Below are 14,857 nucleotides of genomic sequence, written 5' to 3'. Positions count from 1 at the left end.
TGTTGCTCACGAATATTCGCATTGCGAATATTCGACTCGAATATAGCATATTCGAGAAATCGCGCTATATTTCGAAATTCGCGGTGAATATTCGCAATTCCGAATATTCGATTTTTTACAAATTTTTTTTTGAACCAGATCACATCCTAGATATCTCCATCGACGTCTAAAAGCATTGCTGGTATCATTAGAGACCCTGGGCCGAGTAGCTGAAGCGTTCATTGAATTTTCCAGAAAGATCGCAATGCGATTATTCGGCAAACGCAATATCGCGCGATTACTTTCCTCGCCCCGATCTTCCGCATCAGAGCGATTTTTACAGTTTCATTTGTAAAACAGATCACATCCTAGTGATCTCCATAGACGTCTGAAAGCATTGCTGGTATGATTAGAGCCATTGGGCCGAGTAGCTGAAGCGATCATTTTATATTGCCGAATATTCGCATTGCGAATATTCGGCAATAGGAATATTGCGCGATTATTTGCTCCGCCCTTTTGCATCAGAGCCAATCAGAGTTCTCCTTCCACACTCGTCACAGGTTAGCAACCAATAGGAACCTGCCTGCATGGACATTATATAAGCTCACTCCCAGCACCATTTCATTGCAGATTCAGAAGCTGGCTATAGAGTGTGGAGGCTGTTTCTGTGTTCCTGGTTTCCTGTGTCTTTGTTCTTGATTGATTTAGATCATCACCAGCATTGCTATTTAGTGATTCCAGTGGATCTTTTCCAGTATATCAACTGCTTTTTTCAAAGCAATAGACCCAAGAGCTTTTTTCAAAGCTACGTTTTGTGCTGTTTTGTGCTGTTTTTTTCATTTGTGTTACTGTTTGATCCTGCAATCCTCGCTGTTCAGTGATATTTGCAAGAGATTTCAGAACACATTTTGCTGAGCTTTATAAAAGAGCTTTTCTAAAAGCTAAGTTTTGTTCATCTTGTGTTACTGTTAGATCTTGCAGGTTCGCTGTTCAGTGATATTTGATAGGCATCTCAGTTCACATTTTGTTTAGTTTTCCCTAAAGAGCTTTTATAAAAGCTAAGTTTTGTGTTCAGTTTAGTTAAATTTTGTGTAGTAAGTGTACACACTGTTAGTGTACATTTATTTCATCTAGCTTAGCTTAGTGTGTGTTTAGTGTCTGTGTTTTGTGTTTAAAAAAAAAAAAAAAAAAAAAAAGTTAGTGTTTGTTTAGTGCTTTTTTTTTTTTCTTTAATTTTGTAGTCCTTGTCTGGTGTACTACTTTTCTTATAGTTTAGTAGCTGTCTGTGTACGTCTTTGTCTGCGTGCCTGTCTTGTAAAAAATACACAAAAACACATTGTGTTCACATTTTCCCCCCCCAATAAAGTTTACCCCCCCCACACACATATCAGCAATAATGAGCGGCATCCGTGGCCGTGGCAGCAGGGGTAGGGGAGTTACTCCCAGTGCTGGATCGCTGCCAGCACGGGGTACCTCTCGTGCCCCTACTAGTGGTAGAGGATCGGGTGCAAGGGGAGTACGCCTGATCCGGGAGTTCTTCCCATCGGGCAGCCGCCCGATATTGCCATCTCAGGCTCAAGTAGTGGTGGACTACATGGGGCACAGCAGTGCCACTGAGTCGTCGGTCCCGACTCACAGTAGTACCACCATTACACCGGTGCCTGTACTACCCCCCCCCAGCCCCCAAGAGTCCAGCATCTTACTGTTCGACAGCGACAGTGAGAGGGATCTCTTGGGGGAGGCCATGCATCAGGCAGACCTCCAGCTCTGTCCTGATGGTCAGGACCTTTTTGAAGGGATGGATGAGGAGGATGGGATACCTGCTGGCAGTATCCCAGAGACATCCCTTCAAACTGGTGCTGCTGTTTTGATGCAGGAAACAGCAGCACCTAGTCAGACCCAGGCGTGGGTGAGGGGACAGCGGAGCCAGGCTAGAGGCTCCATGTCAGGTGGTTCCCTCAGACCAACACATCTCAGCCCTTGGTCTGACATCTCTGGGGGCGAAGAGGGTGACCCATCATGGTTGCCATCTGACGCGTCGGCTCACTACGTCAGTGACGACGGGGAAGGTAGGAACCCTGGTGAAACGGTGCGCCAGGTCACCACCAGGGAGACCATCGTCAGGGTCTCCACTGGTGATGGCAGCAGGAGGTGTCAGGAGGAGGAGCAGCAGCAGCAGCAGCAGCAGCAGCAGCAGCAGGCAGCTCCACCTGTGCGCACCGAGTCCCAGCAGGTGCAAGTAAGCGTCACCCCATCTGACAGGAGGGCGGTGCTGAAGTCACCTGTCTGGAATTACTTTACCCTGGTGGCAGACAACCCTACCGTGGCCATCTGCCGGATTTGTAAAGTGAGGGTGAAGAGAGGGAAGTGTTTGGCTCGGGTGGGTACCACAGCCCTGAACCAGCACCTGAGGATAAACCACTGGGCGTTGTATGACGAGATGAAGCGTGGTGGTGGTAGCAGCGCCACCACCACAAGTGAGCAGGGTACAGCAGCCCCTGCCACATCTTCATCTCTTTCCAGCAGGTCATGCCCCCCGCTCCCTCTAGTAGAGGTACTGGTACCGGCAGCCAGACCTCTACTTCCACAGCACCCTCCACGTCTGTGTCCCGCACTGCCGTCCGGCGCCAGGCGTCGATTTCAGACGCCTTTGACCGCACCACTCCCTTCCCCCCTGGAGACCGACGTGTGCGTTCCCTCAATGGGCTCCTGGCAAGGGTTATTGCCCAACATCTGCTGCCCTTCAACATAGTTGACAGCAACCCCTTCAGGCAGATGTTGGAGCAGGCCCAACCCCAATGGCGTGTCCCCAGCCGCCATTTCTTTGCCAGGACTGGTGTCCCTGCCCTACACCAGCACATTGTGCAGAATGTAACCCTGTCGCTGGATCACGCTGTCAGCGACAGGGTTCATCTGACAATGGATGGCTGGACCAGCAGGCATGGGCAGGGACGCTACATCAGCTTCACGGCCCATTGGGTTTCCCTCCGAGGCGTCGGTGAGGGATCGGCGGCAACCGATCTTGTGGTGCCGCCCCGGGGTGTCCAGGGGAGAACTGCTGGTCTCCCTCAAGCCACTGTCTCCGCAGCTGCTGAGCCTCCCAGCAAGCGCCCCCGTAGCTACTCAAGTGTGGGGCACGTGCGCTGTCAGGCCGTGCTCCAGCTTGTTAGTTTAGGGGACCGGAGACACACTGGAGAAGAAGTGCTGAAAGCACTTCAGGCTCAGGTCCAGAAGTGGCTGACACCCCGAAGGCTCCAGCCAGGTATGGTTGTCTGCGATAACGGCAGCAACCTACTCGCCGCCCTCCATGCTGGCAGTCTGACCCACGTGCCCTGTCTGGCACATGTCCTCAACCTGGTGGTGCAGAAGTTCCTGCGCACTTATCCAGGGTTGAGTGACATTGTGGCAAAGGCGCGTAGGATTGCCAGCCACTTCAGGCGCTCCCCAACCGCTACCGCGTCCCTGTCCAAATTGCAGCGGAAGTACAATCTGCCCCTTCACAGGCTGATTGTGGACAGTGTGACGCGGTGGAACTCCACCCTCCACATGCTGAAGAGGTTGTGGGAGCAGCAAAGGGCGGTGAGGGAGTACCTGATGGAACTAGGCACTGAGAGGGCTTCACCACAACTCCCTTTCATCGCCTGTGCGGAGTGGGGGCAGATAAACCAGGTCTGCCAAGTGTTGTCCTCCTTCGAGCAGGCGACCAAGATGGTCAGCAGTGAGCAAATTGGCCTCAATAGCGTGCTGCCAATACTGTTCATGCTGGAGAGGACACTAGATCGCCTGCTCGAGGCTGGGGAGAGTGCCTTGGTGGAGCAGGAGGAGTCAGCAATGCTCCACCGAGACCAGGGCCAGGACGAGGAGGAGGAGGAGGAGGATGATGATGAAGAGGAGGAGGAGGTGGTTGCTGGTGTCGTCCCGGAGTCAGGGCCTGGTCAGGAGGGAGAGCCGGTGTTGGGGGCACCGATAGTCCGGGGGTTGGGCATGTCTGAGTTTGACCAGCAGCGCCTCAGGGATGAAGAGTCGCACCTCATTCACCTGGCCAGCATTGAGGAGTCACAGCGGGCTGTGCTCTTCCCCATGGCTGCCCACATGCTGAGATGCCTCAGGAGGGACCCCCGGGTTAAGACCATCAAGACGAGGGATGATTTCTGGATGGCCACCCTTTTGGATCCCAGGTGCAAGGGGAAACTGGAGCAGTTCATCCCAGCCAGCCGGAGGCAGCACCGGATGGAGGAACTGCAGGCAGCCATTGTCAGACGGTTGGAGCAGGCAACTCCCCGGCCTCCAGTTGTCCCCCCTCATCTCACCCAGCAGGTGGCTGCACCCAGCTGCAGCCGAGCAGGGGACCTAATGGAAGAGATGAGGATGTTCTTCCAAACCGAGCGACCCAGTACCACCACCAGCAGCAGCAGCAGCAGTCACCACCAGCGGCTGGCCCACATGGTGGCAGACTACATGGCGTCCGTCGGTGCTTCTGACAGTATGAGCACCGACGACCCCATGGAGTACTGGGTTGCCAGATTGGACACCTGCCGCGAGCTCGCTCAGTATGCGCTGGAGTTATTGTCTTGCCCCCCCTCCAGCGTACTATCTGAGCGGACATTCAGCGCGGCAGGTGGGGTGGTCACGGACAAGAGGACCCGTCTGTCCACAGACTCCGTGGACAGACTCACATTCATAAAGATGAATGAGTCCTGGATCGGCGGTGACTTTCTGGCACCCGTCGTCGGTTCAGGGCGCTGAAGGGTCCCTTGTCATGCATTCCCTGATAAAGCCCCGGACCTGATGTATTTACAGTGCTGAATATAACTATTTTAACATCAGAGAAAATCAATGTTAATATTTGGTACAGTAGGCTTTCTTTGCAATTACAGCGGTCAAACCTTTCTTGTAGTTTTACACCAGCTTTGCACACACTGGAGGAGGGATTTTGGCCCACTCCTCCACACAGATCTTCTCTACATCAGTCATGTTTCTGGGCTCTCGCTGAGAAACACGGAGTTTGAGCTCCCTCCAAAGATTCTCTATTGGGTTTAGGTCTGGAGACTGGCTAGGCCACGCCAGAACCTTGATATGCTCCTTACAGAGCCAATCCTTGGTTATCCTGGCTGTGTGCTTTGGGTCATTGTCATGTTGGAAGACCCAGCCTCGACCCATCTTCAAAGCTCTAACTCAGGGAAGGAGGTTGTTGCCCAAAATCTCGCAATACATGGCCACGGTCATCCTCTCCTTAATACAGTGCAGTCACCCTGTCCCATGTGCAGAAAAACACCACCAAAGCATGATGCTACCACCCCCATGCTTCACATTAGGGATGGCGTTCTTGGCATGGTACTCATCATTATTCTTCCTCCGAACACGGTTAGTGAAATTATGATCAAAAAGTTATATTATAGTCTCATCTGACCACATGATTTTCTCCCATGACTCCTCTGGATCAGTCAAGACAATTATGTCAGCAGTTATTTCACACCCTATATACTCTTATTAATACTGCTGTTCATCATGGCACCTCCTGCCCATGTGATATGACTCTGTATCAACTACTACTGTTAATACTACTACTGCTGCTTCTGCTGCTGCTGCCCAGTCAAGACACCTATGTCAGCAGTTATTTGACACTCTATATACTCCTATTCCTACTGCTGTTCATCATGGCACCTCCTGCCCATGTGATATGACTCTGTATCAACTACTACTGTTAATACTACTACTGCTGCTTCTGCTGCTGCTGCTGCCCAGTCAAGACACCTATGTCAGCAGTTATTTGACACTCTATATACTCTTATTCCTACTGCTGTTCATCATGGCACCTCCTGCCCATGTGATATGACTCTGTATCAACTACTACTGTTAATACTACTACTGCTGCTTCTGCTGCTGCTGCTGCCGCCCAGTCAATACACCTATGTCAGCAGTTGTTTCACACTCTATATACTCTTATTCCTACTGCTGTTCATCATGGCACCTCCTGCCCATGTGATATGACTCTGTATCAACTACTACTGTTAATACTACTACTGCTGCTTCTGCTGCTGCTGCTGCCCAGTCAAGACACCTATGTCAGCAGTTATTTGACACTCTATATACTCTTATTCCTACTGCTGTTCATCATGGCACCTCCTGCCCATGTGATATGACTCTGTATCAACTACTACTGTTAATACTACTACTGCTGCTTCTGCTGCTGCTGCTGCCCAGTCAAGACACCTATGTCAGCAGTTATTTGACACTCTATATACTCTTATTCCTACTGCTGTTCATCATGGCACCTCCTGCCCATGTGATATGACTCTGTATCAACTACTACTGTTAATACTACTACTGCTGCTTCTGCTGCTGCTGCCGCCCAGTCAATACACCTATGTCAGCAGTTATTTCACACTCTATATACTCTTATTAAGACTGCTGTACATCATGGCAACTCCTGCCCATGTGATATGACTCTGTATCAACTACTACTGTTAATACTACTACTGCTGCTTCTGCTGCTGCTGCTGCCCAGTCAAGACACCTATGTCAGCAGTTATTTGACACTCTATATACTCCTATTCCTACTGCTGTTCATCATGGCACCTCCTGCCCATGTGATATGACTCTGTATCAACTACTACTGTTAATACTACTACTGCTGCTTCTGCTGCTGCTGCTGCTGCCCAGTCAAGACACCTATGTCAGCAGTTATTTGACACTCTATATACTCCTATTCCTACTGCTGTTCATCATGGCACCTCCTGCCCATGTGATATGACTCTGTATCAACTACTACTGTTAATACTACTACTGCTGCTTCTGCTGCCCAGTCAAGACACCTATGTCAGCAGTTATTTCACACCCTATATACTCTTATTAAGACTGCTGTTCATCATGGCACCTCTTGCCCGAGTGATTTGACACTGTATTGTCAATGTCTACTACTACTATTACAGCTCAGTCAAGACACCTGTGTCCCAATTTTTTGGTACACTATTGACTACTATGACCACTACTGATGCTGTAAAGTATTCCCCAAGTGTTTTTATGCTATGTATTACTATTACCACTACTGCTTGTAAATCATGCCTGTGTGATACTTAGTGGGAATGCTTTAATAAGCATTCCTAGTATGGATACCCGTAAATGTATTAATCTTAATTAGTGTGAATGCTTTAATAAACATTTCCAGTATTGATATCCGTAAATTTAGTAATCTTATTATTCCTTACGTTTTTTGGTTCTGCGTAACTTCGGCATACTTTCAGCTATTGAGACCATTCAACTGTAAAAATGTTCGTCTCGTTCAGCTAATGATGGGACTTCTTCAAGTTTTTTTCTACTTTTTACACTTTTATAAATTTTAAGCTTTTAGACCCTTTTTTTAAACATTGAAGTCAATGAGAACATCCTTTTCCCCTTTGAATTCACATGCCATGCCAAAAGTTTCAGCTACTTCATACTTTCACTTACAGACACTGAAAAAACTTTAAAGCGGTCACAAAATATTTAGCTATCCGGCTATGACTTTTCAGATCGTTATCGTTTACAATTTTTTGGTGAAAACGCAATTTACGTTTTGCGAATTTTTCACAAAAATGCAATAGGTTATAATGTAATCCTATGGAGGGGATTTAGAGTCTGTCATGTGACCTTAACATTGGAGATCTTTGTAATTAAAAATATCTTTACAAAAAGGGGAAACAAATTGGTCTCACGCCCACAAGATCTACTTTTCATACACAATTTTTATATCAAAACGTAGCTATGCTTGTCTGGTTTATGGCAATGTGACCAATTCTGCGATACGTATTTTAGTTTTAATTATTGGAGCAACAGCCAGAAATTATGTCTCATAGACTCTCATGTGAAATTATCTAAAAAATGTTGCTGCAGAACTCACAAAGACGCTCTTTTCTAAATCGCAGACATGGCCACATTTTTAAGTTTATCTACATTAATTTCATATCGATGCGTTTACAAGGGCCGTGTATTTCAAACGGTGTAGTCGTTGTATCAATTGCATGTACGTTTGAGGATTTATTAAGCTTTGTTTGGAGGCTTAAATCATGTATTAGATCTGTGAATTAAAAGCGTTTGTAATGTTATTTCTTTCCATAAATAACTTTCCTGACCTCAGTGCAATATTCCTCCTCACTGACCTGGGGGGGAGGGGAAACCTATTGAGGGGGGAGGGGCGACCAGGAAGTCAGCATACTCTATACTTTGCAGATAGAGAAAGAAGCTGTGTGTCCTAAAGATAGTGTAGTGGTTATGGTGAATGTATTTGGCAAGGGGCTCACCAATTAAGCTATTCAGCATTCCCACTCGCATTTTCCTCAGGAAATGCATTGTCTAGTTATATTATATTTTAATACTCCTGCTGCTGCCTCCATGCTGAGTAAAGCTTCATGACCTCTCTGGCACAGCGGATCCACCAACAGCCTCCGCTACAAGCTACCAGACCGGACTACCAGACCGGATCTAAACAGCAAGTGTAACTATAACAATGAACCTTATGTTAAACCCTGTTTTGCGGCATTTATACTGCAACCATTGGGCTGACTGCAAGAGCTCATCTGCATTCTCTCTCTTTCTTGCTCTCCCTCTCTCTCTCTTTGTATATATATATATATTGTTGCTTTTGTTATGTTCATTTTTCAACAGTTTATTTTGTGTTCGTCGTGTCTGTGTCGTGTGCTTTAGTTTGTCCTAGGTTAATGTTAAATAAAATAATAGTATAAAATGTTTTTTGCTTATTATGAAGTTAAATGTGTTGATGTTGATTTGTTTGATGTGAAGTTAGATGTGTTGAAAAACCTACAACTCTATCTCAAAAAGAAATGAAACATTTCCAAAAAATAAGTTTTTTTAATACAAAAATAAATTTAAATATAGCTCTCAATGCGTTTCTGAATGCGGTGCATTTCCGCAATCTGACCCGATAGCTGCTGCTCTAGCAGAGCATTTTGTTGGGTGAGGTAGCTCATCTTCCGCTGGTTTTGCAGGATCCTCTGGTGGGTCTTTTCGATGAGTCTGTTTTGCCTCCTCATATCTCTTGATGCTTTTAGGATATAATAAAAAAACATTTGGATTTCAAATAACGTTACCAAATAAATAAATATTTTTTTTTGCTTATTAATCAATCATTATCATGTGTATACACTTGTTATGTGTCTAACACATCCCGGGAGTGCAGAATTATTAGGCAAATGAGTATTTGGACCACATCATCCTCTTTATGCATGTTGTCTTACTCCAAGCTGTATAGGCTCGAAAGCCTACTACAGATTAGGCATATTAGGTAATGTACATCTCTGTAATGAGAAGGTGTGTGGTCTAATGACATCAACACTCTATATCAGGTGTGCATAATTATTAGTCAATTTCATTTTCTTTGGCAAAATGGGCCAAAAGAAGGATTTGACAGACTCTGAAAAGTCCAAAATAGAGAGATATCTAGCAGAGGGATGCAGCACTCTTAAAGTTGCAAAGCTTCTGAAGCGTGATCATCAAACAAAAGAAGCGTGTGGAAAAACAAAGGTGCAAAATAACTGCCCATGAACTGAGAAAAGTTAAGCGTGCAGCTGCCAAGATGCCACTTGCCACAAGATTGGCCATATTTCAGAGCTGCAACATCACTGGGGTGCCCAAAAGCACAAGGTGTGCAATACCCAGAGACATGGCCAAGGTAAGAAAGGCTGAAAGACGATGACCACTGAACAAGACACACAAGCTGCAACGTCAAGACTGTGCCAATAAATATCTCAAGAAAGATTTTTCTAAGGTTTTATGGACTGCTGAAATGAGAGTGAGTCTTGATGGGCCAGATGGAAGAGCCCGTGGCTGGATTGGTAAAGGGCAGGGAGCTCCAGTCCAACTCAGACGCCAGCAAGGTGGTGGTGGAGTACTGGTTTGGGCTGGTATCATCAAAGATGAGCTTGTGGGGCCTTTTCGGATTGAGGATGGAGTCAAGCTCAACTCCCAGTCCTACTGCCAGATTATGGAAGAGACCTTCTTCAAGCAGTGGTACAGGAAAAAGTCACCATCCTTCAAGAAAAACATGATTTTCATGCAGGACAATGCTCCATCACACGTGTCAAAGTACTCCACAGCGTGGCTGGCAAGAAAGGGTATTAAATAAAAAAAAGTAATGACATGGCCTCCTTGTTCACCTGATCTGAACCCCATTGAGAACCTGTGGTCCATCATCAAATGTGGGATTTACAAGGAGGGAAAACAGTACACCTCTCTGAACAGTGTCTGGGAGGCTGTGGTTGCTGCTGCACGCAATGTTGATGGTGAACAGATCAAAACACTGACAGAATCCATGGATGTCAGGCTTTTGAGTGTCCTTGCAAAGAAAGGTGGCTATATTGGTCACTGATTTGTTTTTGTTTTGTTTTTAAATGTCAGAAATGTGTATTTGTGAATGTTGAGATGTTATATTGGTTTCACTGTTAAAAATAAATCATTGAAATGGCTATCTATTTATTTTTTGGTTAAGTTGCCTAATAATTCTGCACAGTAATAGTAGTCACCTGCACACACAGATATCCCCCGAAAATAACTAACACTAAAAACAAACTAAAAACTACTTCCAAAAAAATTCAGCTTTGATATTAATGAGTTTTTGGGGTTCATTGAGAACATGGTTGTTGTTCAATAATAAAATGAATCCTCAAAAAATACAACTTGCCTAATAATTATGCACTACCTGTATACTTCTAGCATCAATACCATATTATGGTTCTACAATCTGACAGGTGCGCTTTATATGTTGTCCATTTTTATATCTACATTTTGTTGTTGAAATGTTATTAATCATTGTGCACATATTTACCTTCCTGAATGAGGCTCACAGGACCGCTCTCTTCCTCCTGCTCTTCTGCTTGAGAAGTTGGGGTGGTGGGGGGGGGAAGCTCCTCAGCTTGCTCCTCAACAGGAGCTGGGGTTGGGGAGTGGGAGGGCCCTGGCTGCTCCTCCTCATGCATCTCCTCCTCTGCCGCATCCTCCTCTGCCGCATCCTCCTCCTCCTCCTCATCGGCCTGGCGCCTTCTGCGCTTGGCGCGGACAACTGGCATTGGAGCTCCTATAATAACACAATGTTCATATATTATAAAAATGTTTTCTAATGACGTATGCAAATTCTGTGTACTCTGCTGTATTGTATATGAATACAAATTGATTTATATAGACAGTTAACCAATGGGACAATGTTATATTAAAGGGTCTTGTGGGCACTACAGGGGACTGAGCGTGAGCTGGGATGCAACCATGTTAAAATGAGCTGTTTTTGTCTACTTTGTTTTGTTCAGACCATCTCATGTTAAAAAAAGGGCCTGATGGAGCACACGGGATTACTATAACAACCCCACTCCTAACACAGGAATTTAGTGGTAATCTATATATATAAAACTCAACGTGTGTGTGTGCATAAATGTATGTATGTATGTATGTATGTATGTATGTATGTATGTATGTATGTTCCAGCATCACGTACAAACGGCTAAAGATATTTATATGAAACTTGGCACACAGGTTACTTATATGTCAGCCACAAACATAGGATAGGTGGTTTAAACCTTACCCACCCCCACTTGCCATGGTCGGGGTTTTTCTTTAAAGTCCCATGCAAAGCAATGGGAAAATTATGTTCCCACATAACTTCTGTGTTCCTGTCTGCTGTCCCATGTCTTTTTTCAACAGTACTATGAATACCTTGGCTGGTGGTGATATATGTTAGCACAACATGGCATCTTGGTTAACAACATCTGACCTTACATGAATTACATATGACCTTACATAACTGTCACCAAAGGAGCTGCGGTGGCTCCACGCGATTGCCACTGCACTGACAAGTGATTCACCTCTGCAGCTAGGGGTTCGGATCCCGCTCTCGGCTACCTGTGAATTGAGTTTGGTGGTCTCAGCCCCGCCCCTGGTGGGTGTGCTATGCGAGGTTGGGTTGGGAGGACCCCCTCACACCCGCCATTGCCAACCGGGGCATGGAGAAAGGTGGCAGATTGCCTCTGGGGGAGGCCTCCCAACTCCTGCAGGCCGGCTCCTCTCTCTTTCGAGTTCACGCACAAAATACACTTTTTAAAAAAAAAACATAACTGTCAACAATAACTTACCTGGATGATATTTAGCCCGAAGACGTCTGACCTGATCCATTTGGCGCCTCTTCAGGTCAGACCACTTCTTCACAATTGCATTGTGGTCGTGTTGGCCGCCAAAGTCAGCGATTAGGGCGCTGACCACAGCCCTTTTCTCTGGCTGCCTCCGCAGCTTATCGTATCCTGTTTCCAGGAACTTCTGCAAGATGAAGAACAAAGTATATTGTAATACTTCTGTTGACAGCCTTATGGATATATGACGTAAATGTATGCTATTCAACAATTGGAAGCATTCTCGCCTTATTAATCAATGACAGGGGTAACATGACAGATTTTATATCCTGCCATTTCGGTCGCCACCTTTTTTGCATAAATATAGCAGCCATTATCATTTGCATAATTATGAATATATTATTAACAACACAGGATACACGTATAGGGGAGATATGCGTTGCTAACTCTTTTCCCTGTCAGGAGCCTAACGCCCCGGGGGTCAGAGACGGGACCTTTTCGGAGGGCCACTGACGTATGTACCCGTCGCAGTTTTTTGTGATGTCACTCTTTAGGTGTGTGCACATTTTTCACTGCATCCGGGTGGAGTTTTTGGGTTGTGTTTTGCACGCCACAGGCTTTTCAACAGGAAAAAAACAGCTGGAGGCAGAATGGTTGCAAAACACTACGGGTTTGTTACCTAACTCTGGGTTTCAAGACCAGTCCACCTCCAGCTGTTGCAAAACTACTACTCCCATCAGCCACGGTCTGTCAGTGCATGCTAAGAATTTTACTTTTGCTGCATCTAGGGTGCCACAGTTTAGAGACCCGTGCATAAAGGCCTGAAAAACGGGGGCCTGCAGAACTTACAATACTAGAAGTGCCAGCATTCCCAGGCATGCTGGAAGTTGTAGTTCTGCAACATCTAAAGGGCAATATGTATTCGAACGTCCTTGGGCCTTGAGGACACTGAAGTCAGGACGTTCGCATACGTCCTATGTCCAAAAAAATGTTAAATTCATTATGCTAAATAACAAGGAAAAGTGCCTAAATACACATTTGCCAACCAGGGTGTCTGCAGCTGTCCAGGCATGCTGGGACTTGTAGTTTTGTAAAAGCAGGAGACACATTTTTTGTGAAATACTAATATCTGATCATATATACTAACTTTTAAACTAGACTAAAATGCAGTTGAAGATGATGAAATAACAGTGGTCAAAATACTTACACAAATCAGCAACTTTTCCTCAGACTTAGTGAAATTGCTTCCAACCATGTTGCTGTGTGATTGCGCTGCGATCATAAGTTGGAAACTGGCAAGGCTCCAGGAAATGGTCGCGTGTTGTTCGCGCAATTGCGCATGCGCGATCGAAAAATCGCAATCGCAATATGTATTTTGGTTAAAATATCATACATATTCGATTTCAGAGTGCTGCTACAGCAGTTTTCGAAATATCTGCAATCAATTTCGCATTCGCATGTTGCGATATTTCGATAAAATATCAGGAATATTCTGAGCCAATCAGAGCGCTCCTCCAGCATATCTCGAAATTGCGCAATAAATATCGCATTCGCATGTTGCGATATTTCGATAAAATATCACGAATATTCTGAGCCAATCAGAGCGCTCCTCCAGCATATCTCGAAATTCCGCAATAAATATCGCATTCGCATGTTGCGATATTTCGATAAAATATCACGAATATTCTGAGCCAATCAGAGCGCTCCTCCAGCATATCTCAAAATTCCGCAATAAATATCGCATTCGCATGTTGCGATATTTCGATAAAATATCACGAATATTCTGAGCCAATCAGAGCGCTCCTCCAGCATATCTCGAAATTCCGCAATAAATATCGCATTCGCATGTTGCGATATTTCGATAAAATATCACGAATATTCTAAGCCAATCAGAGCGCTCCTACCGCAGTTATTAAAAAATCGCAATTATTTTCGCATTCGCAATAGCGAAAAATCGCAATCAATTAATTTCGATAAAATATCACGAATATTCAAATTTAGCGAATATATCTCGAATATTCGAATATATATTCGAGATATATCGCGAAATCGAATATGGCATATTCTGCTCAACACTAGACGTCAATTGACGTCCTGTATTCCTGCGGCCACTGGGGGGCGCGCGAGCGCGCCGGCGGCGGCGCGCCCGGCGCGTCCCCGAGATGCCGATGCGCGTGCCTGGCGGTCGCGATGTCCGCCAGGCACTCGGAATCGGCGGCTACAGGGACAAGACGTGGACCTCTGTGTGTAAACACAGAGCTCCACGTCCTGTCAGGGGAGAGAGGAGACCGATCTGTGTCCCTTGTACATAGGGACATAGATCGGTCACCTCCCCCAGTCACCCCCCTTCCCCCACAGTTAGAACACAATACAGGTATACATATTAACCCCTCCCTCACCCCCTAGTGTTAACCCCTTGAATGCCAGTCACATTTATACAGTAATTAGTGCATATTTATCGCATTAATCGCTGTATAAATGTGAATGGCGCCAAAAACGTGTCAAAAGTGTCCGATGTGTTCGCCGCAATGTCACGGTGACAGTAAAAAAATCGCAAATCGCCGCCAATACTAGTAAAAAAATTAATAAAATAAAAATGCCATAAATCTATCAGCTATTTTGTAAACGCTATAACTTTTGCGCAAACCAATCAATATATGATCATTGCGATTTTTTTTACCAAAAATATGTAGGAGAATACATATCGGCCTAAACTGAGGAAAAAAAACGTTTTTTTAAAAAAAAATTGTGATATTTATTAAATAAAAAAG

Source organism: Rana temporaria, chromosome 3 (genome assembly GCF_905171775.1).
Source record: "Rana temporaria chromosome 3, aRanTem1.1, whole genome shotgun sequence".
NCBI classification, from domain to species: domain Eukaryota; kingdom Metazoa; phylum Chordata; class Amphibia; order Anura; family Ranidae; genus Rana; species Rana temporaria.
The sequence above is the reverse complement of the archived record's forward strand: the minus strand, read 5'-3'. Positions refer to the sequence as shown.